Source organism: Tachypleus tridentatus, chromosome 13 (assembly GCF_004210375.1).
Source record: "Tachypleus tridentatus isolate NWPU-2018 chromosome 13, ASM421037v1, whole genome shotgun sequence".
In the NCBI taxonomy this organism is placed as follows: Eukaryota; Metazoa; Arthropoda; class Merostomata; order Xiphosura; family Limulidae; genus Tachypleus; species Tachypleus tridentatus.
In genome coordinates, this window is record NC_134837.1 from 174,878,776 (window position 1) to 174,889,451 (window position 10,676).

The 10,676-nt window shown below is 34.4% G+C and overlaps 1 pseudogene across 1 annotated transcript in view; it reads right to left on the reverse strand.

Moving 5' to 3' along the window:
• The window catches only part of LOC143236378 (ADP-ribose pyrophosphatase, mitochondrial-like), a 60,851-nt pseudogene extending 51,593 nt beyond the window's left edge, over positions 1 to 9,258 (reverse strand). Inside the window, exon 1 of the transcript XR_013019543.1 lies at positions 9,209 to 9,258. The product of XR_013019543.1 is annotated as an ADP-ribose pyrophosphatase, mitochondrial-like (transcript). The remainder of the gene's footprint in view (positions 1 to 9,208) is intronic.
• Between the last annotated feature and the right edge of the window lie 1,418 nt (positions 9,259 to 10,676).

Sequence of the window (10,676 nt, forward strand, 5' to 3'; positions counted from 1 at the left end):
CTCTCTTCAAGCAACACGATACCGTTAACACAAAATATTGGGTAATTAGTAGAACACTGGTTCGAATTCCATCATGAAATATGCTCATCACTTCAGCCATAGGGGCTTTCCAAAATGACAATGAATCACACTATTCGTTAATAAACAGTAGCCCAAGAACTGACAGGGATAAGGAGTGTTGACTAACTGTCTGCCGTCTAGCCCATCACTTTAAAATTAGAGACGACTAGTGCGGATAGCCCTCGAGTAGCTACGCTCGAAATTCAACAAATAAAAAATTTAACAAAAGGGTTCTACTACTAAACCATTTAAGTACGATACTACTTAATGGTATGGATCTACAATGAATCCAATTAATTCACGCGCTATTACACCCTCCTATCAACTTCCTAAGCTAAGAACCGGCCATTCAGAGTATTAGTTGCAATATATTACGCGCATATATGTGAACTATACGTTAAGAAGGTCGCTAACATTTTCGGGATACGATTCAATTGTTTCTGAAACAGCAAATTTTTTGTCAACAACCTACATGATCACGTCAACGGGGCTAGCGCCTAGACAGCTCGGACTGTCGCTACAAAATTTCTCTAGCTTACTAGACTGGACTGTGGGTAGCCGCTTTTGATATTTTGATGAAAATCCACACACACATACGCACACACACACACACACATATATATATATATACATATACTGGTATAACACAAATGGTGAACATTTTATGACGTCCAACGAGTGGTGCTACACGTCGATGGATAAACACGTGACAGTTTCGGAAAATAAAGTATATACTTTATACAGGTATAACGTGAAATATATAAAAATAAGAGTATTAAATACCCTGAATTTTAAAATGGTGTAAGGATCCTACTACAAAATTAATAAAACAAAAATTAAAACCACAATCACAAATTTATTAAATTTAGTCCTAACTTTGGCCTACAGATACTTTAGTGTATAAAGATGTCAAAGTAGGGATAACATTTTATAAATCTGTGATAATGATTTTAATTTTTGTTTCATTCCTCTTTGTAGCAGGATCCTTACTTCATTTTAAGTCTTGTAAAAATCCCAGCTGGTTATCCGTTTTAGTAAATGAATCAGTCTAAATATGCCTGTCATAGTTCGGATTGAAAATCGTTTTAAAATCTATATAACTGGTATCACTTTACTTATTTGTGTACTTTTTATTGAAGCAGTATTTATTTTGTTTGGGGTGCTTTTTATAGCAATACTACAAATAATCAATGATCCCCAGTTTCCGTTCAAATTTTATTTTATTTTCTCTATTTATAAGTCGTAAAGGTTACCCTGTTTATGATCAGCTCTGCGCGGACACTAGAACCTCTGACCTATTTGTTTAGTCTCTGCATTGTAAAAAGTGGCCTTCACATTTTAAAAAAACTTATTTTTTTTAGTAAGTGCAATTTTGGATTCAATTCAACAAATTCACATGTCAAAGCTACGTTAAACTAAGTTTTTAACTCTATAAAAAGTAGCTCGGGTTTCTTTCTAGATGCAAGTTAGAAAACAAAATTCATTTCTCTTATAACATCACAAAATAAATATTTCAGAAGAAAGGAGGACAGATGGAAACATACTGGATATATAGATATATAACACACGTGCACGCGCTGAGTATACATATTTGTGTGTGCTTGTGCGTTCTGCAAATATAACCTGTATTTGTACGAGTGTGTCTTGAGGCCTGGTCTAACGTTCATGACGAAGATAACCAATAAACACTGTAATTTTCTGCTTGACAAAACGAGTCTCTACCAGATGGCACACGCCTAGACATTCATCATGAAATAGTAGGAGGCAGGCTATAATTTATCAAGAATAGAACTGTTGAAATCCTCCTGTGCATGCATATTTACAGAGTCAACATCTAACAGGGGATTAAGACAGTAGTAAAACAAAATAATAATAAAAAAATTAGATTGTAAAGGTAAATTTGAATCGCAGTATTAATTGAACCAATCAAATTATGTAACAAATACTCTTGTCAACAGGACATAACAAGATGAGGCATTGTATTTAAGTTACTTGAAAAAGTTTTTATGAAAAATCATTGGTCATCACTTACGAAGAAGATTTCTAAATAGGTCAAATCTGGTTTGGCTTGAATTTCGTGCTACACGAAGGCTTTTTGGGTTAGTCGCCTCTAATTTGGCAGTGAAAGACTAGAAGTAAGACAGCTAGTTATCATCGCTCACCGCCATCTCTTGGGCTATTCTTTTACCAACGAATTGTCAGATTGACCGTCACATTATGAAGCCCTCATGACTATGTTTGGTGAAATGGATATTCGAATCCGTGGCCCGCAGCATTAACTTCGATACTATGTATGAATGTTTCATATATCTTATCTTAAACCTAACATGGTCAATTTTCACATTGCATCTATACAAGTCTTACCAACTTTAGAAGTTTGTTTTTAAATATTTGTCATTTTGAAATAAGAATTTTCGACAATCTAGCCACTTTCTTATTAATAGTTGTTAGACAGGTTTGTTCGATTTACTCATTTTCCCGGTTAACACTTTTACTTATATTTTAAAAGCACTCTCATACAGTTTGTTTTCGCGGATGGTTACTAGTATTCCGTTACTAGTAATGCGTTCGTCGCGGGGATCGACTTCCGAACCTTAGCATTATAAATTTTGTAGCTTGCTGCTGAACTATCGAGTGACTATTTGAAAAGCAAAGAACAACTTGAAATATTTAAACTTGTAATTTTTTATGTTAAGACGATGCATAAAATGGCACTTATGCACTCATTGTTTGTCCAACTCTTTATCTGTATGAGCATATACATTAATAATACACACTATTAATATTATTGTGTAGTAGCATAGCGATAAATCGTTTCGACTAGAACGCTAAAACATCGGTTTTCGATAACCGTGGGGGTACAGCACAGAGAGTCCATTCTGTAGCTTTGCGCTTAATTACAAACAAACCAATAAACGCATTTGTATTTCTCTTACTTTCTTCCCCCACACACACTCTCTCTCTCTCGTATTTGTCTAGTCCAGGGGTGGACAACTCCATAACCACTGGTCAGTGGATAGCACAATTGCGACCTGCTCGAGTTTAGGAATCAAATTTTTCTATCATTTATTTTTTGTTACAAATTTGGTAATCAGCAACTGCACTGCCTCACGTCATCACTACCACAGACTCCGCCCGTTTTGTAACGTCAGTCTGGTTTAGATGTTTGTTATCGAGTGTGCGTTAATTTGCATGCGCTTGCAAACATATTTTTATTGTGCAACTTTCAAGTGTTTAAATATATTTTGTTTTTAATCCTATAAAATGGATAAGTGGATAACTCGGAAAAGAAAGAATCCAGATAATGGTGAACACTCATAAAATAAAGACAATTTAATTGATCCTGGGATTATTACCGAAAAGAGAATGGCACGTGACTGGAAAAACGTGAAACGAGAAGTTAATGAAAGTTAGAAGTTGAAATTTTCAGTAATTGAAGCAAATAATAAACCAGTGTGTCTTTTGTGTAAGAAATTTTTAGGAATAATAAAGTATACAACCTTAAGCAACACTTTAGCAATTTTCACAACGAATTTCATGTAAACTTTCCAGTTGATAGCAAAAATTGTATGAATGAAATTAGCCGTCTGAAAGCACAACTTCATGAGTTTTAGGGAGGCCTAAAAATATTTTTATCATCAATAAAACTAGCTACGTTAGCTAGATTTTAAGTAGCTTGGATTCCAGCTCAAAAAAGAAATCATTTTCTGATGCTGAACTAGTAAAAGAAATATTGATTGTGGTCGTTAAATCTCTGATGGAGAATTATGACTCAAAAATAAAAGATGATATTCTTCAAAAGGTAAATAATTTGCAATTAAGTCGAAGAACAATTGTTCGCAGAATGTTAGAGTTAGCGAAAGACATAGAAAATCAGTTGCTTGAACAACTAAAAGACTGTTTATATTTTTTTTAGCACTAGATGAGTCAACAAATGTTAGTGATACTGCACAGTTGATATTTTGGGTTCAATATGTAACTTCAGATTTTCAAGTAACGGAAGAAATGTCTGGTCTTTGTGGATTACGGGATAAAATATGTGGGAAAAAAATCTTAGAGAAATTTCTTGAAATGTCAAAAAATTCAATCTGGATTTTAAAAAACTGGTTTGTGTCACAACAGATGGTGCTCCCGCCATGATTGGGGTGAAATTAGGATTTGTTTCTCTTTCGAAGTAGCATTTAACTGAAAATAATGTGAAATCCACACTGCCATCTTTCCATTGCATTTTGAATCAGGAAAATTTATGTGCTTTGATATCTAAAAGTGATGAACTGAAAAATTTGATGGACATTGTTGTAAAAGTTGTGAATTACATTAGAAGTGGAAGCTCTCTCATCCATCGATAGTTTGTTGAGTCTTTGAAGAAAAGCAGTGACTGTACTTTTGATGACCTTACTGATTTTGCAAATGTAAGATGGTTAAGTAGAGGAAAACTCTTAGAAATATTTACTTCCTTATCTCCTCAAATAAAAAAGTATCTTGTTGAAAAAGGTAAGATTGAAAATTTCCCTGAAAATGAAACTTTGTCATGGCAGTGTGATTTGCACTTTCTGTGCAACATGATGGCTCACTTGAATAGTTTGAATACGAAGATTCAGAGAAGAGGTAAAATAATAAGCGAGCAATCACAGTCTGTTAACTAATTTCAATTAAAGCTAAACATCCTTGCGGAACAATTAAAAAGAATGTTTTACACATTTTGCAAAGTTGAATAGTTTTCTAAAAAATAATAAGGACTATGATTTCTCTGGTACTAAAGATAATCTCTATGCAAACTGGACCAAAAATTTATCTCAAAAATTTTAATCACATTTCTCTGAATTTGAAAAAAAAAAAATTAAATTGATATTTGAATTTTTGCATGATCCGTTTCAATTTGACTTAGGAAATTTCAGTAAGGAAATTACATCTTTTTTTTTGTTTTTGGATAAGTGTGGATTTGAAGACTAGATGCTTACCCTGCAAAGTGAACACATAAAAGGTAAACAAAAATGTTCTATTAGAAAGATGTGGCTCACTATTCTGATAAATGAGTCTTCCAAATTTAAAGATAGCAATTTAAAAATTATTTTCCATGTTTGGATCCACATGGGTGTGTGAGTCAACATTTTCTACGTTAGATTTTCTCAAGTCTAGACACAGATCTGGGCTTACTGACATACATTTAGAGGCATAGATATAAAGCCAAATTTCACGAAACGTATTGATGAAAATCCCCGTCAGTTTTCACATTGAAGGTTAGTTGAACTGCAAATATTTTGATTAAACTAACATCCTTCAATTTTTTCTATTAGTGTGGCCAACGTTATTTTCATTAGCCACAGTTGTGGCCACTATGAACAATAAGTTGCCAACCCCTGGTCTGGTCTAATTGTCTATTTGTCCATCTTCCTAGCTTTTCAGGTATTAACTGATTATTATAGAAGTATTCTTAAGTAATTTGTACGTATTAAAAAAACAGTTCGATGTAACTAATATATTATGAGAATTTAAACAAAAAACGTAAATAACCTACTGAAGTATACAATAAACCAATTTATTAATTTGTCCAACTAACTATATTGTAAATAAATGTTGCATCTTGATATCTAAATAGTAGAAAAAAATGTTAGTAGAAAAATACTTCATTTACATATAATATTTAGCTGTTTGGTTCGCTTCTTTATAAGTTTTACACTAATTACGATTTATTTATCATTATTTTCGCAAAGTTCAGCTATGTCACCCCCCTTTTCCCTCAGTTTATAAGCACGTACTTTCATCCATCATTCATGGCCGTCACGACACAATCAAGACAGTTTATTGCACGCGACACGTGTTTCTTCACCGAGTGCATTTTACAACGTGTCACGTAGCACGTGAAAATGCACGCTATATGTGTGATAGGAATTGTAAATTAAATATTTCCAAATATACTAAAAGTTTCCCTTTCAGTTTGATACGCCATCCGTCGTTTACAGAGTACATGCAGTGAATATTATATTGCGTTACATTCAACTAGGCTTAGAAACAAGAACCATTTTGTTTGGAGCTTCGTTCATAACAAGATTTTATTTTTTTATTTTTTGGACTTTTATAATATGTTCAAAAATTAATTTAAATCCTATTTTCAGTTTTTGTAGGCTCAATGCTGTAGAATGAGCTATCTGCTTTGAGCCTGTCAAAAGGTTCGAGCCCTAAATCTAATGTTATAGCCCTTAAGCCTACCACGGAACCACCGGGGTGGGGTTTTTATATCCTGATTGGTCACCATTAGGTTTTCAACAAGTCGTTTTGGAATACTTAGTTAAATTTATTCTGTCTAATCGTCATTCGTCGTCGTTCCGGTGTGTCAGCAGTAAGTTTACGCGCTTGCCACTCACCTTTAAAATCCGCGGTTCGATTTCTCGCGTTAGACAAAACACTGTTAATATCCCATTCTGCTGCTCTGGACTAAAACAACTGAGGTTTCTGATGTCACAATTTACTGCATCAAATAAGAGATATTTGTATGTTACATACAGAACTTTAATCACTTCTTTTGTCTGTCTGTGGCTCAGAGTTCAAATAGTTAAATTAGTTTTATATAAGACTGAGTGGCTCCATTTAGAATACTGAACATGTATCTCTAATCACTGTTAAATGCTCTGACAAGCAAAGGTTTTAGAAACTGTTGGTACTTATAGAAAAGTAGATAACACACCGAATCATTCTCTAATAGCACAGGCCTCATAAGCAAACTGCAAAATATATCTTTTCTCTATTCATATAACTCTGGTAACTATTTTAATTGTGTTTTGTATCGACTTTTTCATGAGTGTAGATTCTAACTGAGAGTGACAGAGTAAACGCAATGTATCCATGTTGTTTTGGCATAGGGTATTCTCATGTATTATTGTCAGTTTATAAACGTGATGTTTCTATTGCTGAAGAGACTTGAGTAAGACGTATGACTTGATGTTTTATCACAGAAATTAATCATGCTTCTGTCCTTCCTCGTAATATTTTAACTTTGTTTTGACATTTCCATAGGCTTCTCTTAGTTTTAGTTCTATACTGCCACAATAATTTATCCAATAGGAATATTTTATTGAATTCGATAAATTACTTTCGTGTTTGTTTCACATTTTACTACGTTCTGCATATCTGCGCTGTTAAAAACAAATAGTTTAAAGTCTAAGAAAGAGAGAATAGAGTTCTACAGCCATAGTGAGGGTTGAATATGTTATGTTAGAAGTTTGAATATGCAAACTAGCAAGTCAATGACTAATACAGCCCATATAAAGTTGTGATAGTACGGAATGTATCAGAACTTCATCTTAGCATTGTTTCATGTTTTGTACGTGGTCTCGCAATGTAGTGATTAATTCAGACAATAAAGATGTTTCCGGATCTTGTATTTATAATTTATCTTATACTTAACGACGGTGGAAAACACAGGAATATGGATCAACTTGAAGAGACAGGACCTCACAGAAAGAGGCTTGTAATAGGTCGCACCTCAGCTGTAGTAAGCAAAGTGCGTTATTTTGCAGCATACAGCAGTATACAACATAATCAAGAGTGTTCATATGTCCATTCAAATATCACATACCTCAAGCAGTGGGACAGCAGAACGCATATTCATACTATTTTATAGGAAGATATACTAATTAATGCCTCCCAGTGGCTCAGCGGTATGTCTACGGACTACAAACCGGGTCTCGATACCCGTGGTTGGGCAGAGCACAGATACCCATTGTGTAGCTTTGTGCTTAACTCAAAACAACAACAACAACTACTACTTAATTTTTCGGACATAGTCTAGTAAGTTGTATGCGATCAGTCTTTTGATACGGGTGCTGGAAACCATCATCCTACTACATTTGATAGATTATGGAAATCAACAAAGAAAATACTTTTGCAGTGGAAAATCACAGTAGGGCTAGTACCAAGGTAAACGGTCTTCAGATTGAGTATGGCCTGGCGTGACAACATGAACTGTAACGAATTCGTAAGGCTCCAAAATTATTCTAATATAATGTACTCAACTCTGTACGCTAAGATTTCATATTTAAAACCTGTATGCTCATCAATGATAATACATTTTAAAACTCTGCAATAAACCAGATTGAAGTCGTTTAACGACGACTCATTCATCATGCGCATTTTAAAGTACAATACTAAAATCCTGAAGTGTTTTGGTTAGACAGCCAATATTAGTCTTGCCAACTCAGGTGAATTAATTCAATTTCTTGACATGTTTTCGAGTTAAGTTAATTTTTTTTCTGTGTAAACGAACTAACGTGATCTCTTCGTTTTCGCGAAAACAATAAAATTATTAAATAACAAAATAAAAAATTTGCACGCGCTAATATTCAGTAATTTAAGTCAACCAAAGTAGTGTTAGCAATAAAACTTATTAATTATAATTATAATTCTGCACACGTATCAAAGTGTAAGAAAATTTAAAAGACATCAGTGAAGAAACGGTTGATCATGGCTTTTCTTGATTGGAAATTGTTAATAAAAAAAACCGTAATTAAGTTCACTTTAATTAATCTTTTTTAAGATGTATATTTATTGTTTTACTGCGATGGATGTTATGGGTCGATCATAGTTTAATGGTTAGCGAGCTGGGATTATAAATTCAATGATTCATGGTTCATATAACATTGATTCATCAAATGCCTGCCGCACTTCGTGGTCTTAGATGTGTCATAAGAATAATGGCTAATATATTACTATTCTATCAAGCAAAGCTAGAGGCGGCTGGCACAGATAACCTTCTGTGTAGTTTAACATGAAAATGTTTAAACAAAGTGTACGTGCCGTTTCCTCCCCTACCAACGGAGTTTGAAATGTCCTCAGATTATCATTCATAGACTCAGACCTAATGAGCCAAGTTACGCGTATAATCGCTGAAAGTATCATCAGCAGTTACTTATGAATTGCATATCTGTGGTATCAAACGCTAGATGCAGAAGGTTAGTTTGAACGTTTCGAGAGAACTCTGAGGAAACGTTTTACCATTCGTACTTGGAATGTTGAAAAGGGTGTTGTGGTAGACTTAATGTTACTCTGCCGTTTTCAACCTTGTTTTTTTTTCTTCAGTTTTTTTTTAGACAAAAGATAGTAGTAATTTCCATTCTGCTGGAACGTTAGTGAGATCAGATTTACAAATTACTTGTATTCCACCTCGCCATTAAGGGTGGACGCTTGACCTGGGTCTTTCATGGCTGAGGGATCGTCTTATCATTAACATGGTTGCCCGATTTAAGGTCACATGCATGCTAACTAATCTGCACACTATGGTACCCCACCCTTCAACCCTGGTAATTAAACCACCTGCTCACGTGCTTCAGCGCATGCAGTACCAGCCAGGAAATGAATGGGTGCTACCCCGATTCAGATTCAAGTATACGTTACCTAACTTAACCTGAACAGCAGGTAGCGCAGTTTGGGTTGATATAAACGGAAATTTGAAACGTCAGTTAACGTCATATGAAGAGTTCAGAATTCGTTGTCATTTTCTTGTTTCAATAATTGTCCTTACGAACACGTGTAATTAAGTAGTTAGAAAAGGAACAACAGCATAAGTTATACGACAGGGTAAAAGGGTGTGAAAAGTAAGGATGAACTGTAAGACGTGAAAAGCAATATAAATGAAAAGAGAACAGGGCATAGGTATAGAACATGGAAACATAAAAACGAAGAAACGCAGATATTGTTGAAAAGAAAGAAAAGAACACGAGAAACAATCGAAAGGATTAAAATTTGAAGTGACACACACACACACATATGACGGAGAAATAGAGTCTCTGAATCGAATATAACATGTCAACAAAATGTTCTGTAATCAGCATTTAAAAGATAATCTTTCATTGATTTGCATGACACGTCTCATCAAAATATATTTTAAAAGTGCATCAGGATTTTCTGTGGAATGTTCAATCCATTGTCCTAATTTCAAATTTTATTTAGTTGTGACACAGTGGCTCGTGGAACGGCTTTACTTTTTTGTTTTTTTTTTAAAGTGCAAACTTTTATCTCATAGATCTGACATTTCATCACCGATTTGAGATCTAATTACAGTTTTAGTTTAATGACGTCAAACCCTTTTGAATGATGGATCTGATCACGCCCAAAAATCTCATGGATTAATTTACTCAAATCCAGCGTAAAATAATTTCAGTTTGAGGGTAGGCTGGTAATAAAATCAAACTGGGTATATGGGCACCTCACACTTGGTACTGTTAGCATACACAAATATAGCTAATAAAAAGGGAAACAAAAGGACTCATAGAATTTCACGTGCCGTGGCTATTGAGAATTTCCTCTTGTTTGCAGATTGTTTGTTTATTTGTTTTGAACTTCACACAAAGCTACACGAGGGATATCTGCACTAGCCGTCCTTAATTTAGCAGTGTAAAACTAGAGAGAAGGCAATTAGACATCACCACCCATCACCAACTCTTGGGCTACTCTTCTACCAACGAATAGTGGGATTGACGGTAACTTTATAACGCTCCCAGAGCTGAAATGGCGAGCTTATTTGGTGTGACGGGGATTCGAACCCGCGACCCTCAGATTACGAGTTTGTAGGTAGAAAAATATAAAGAGTAATTTAGAGATAATAAAATGGAACACCACCA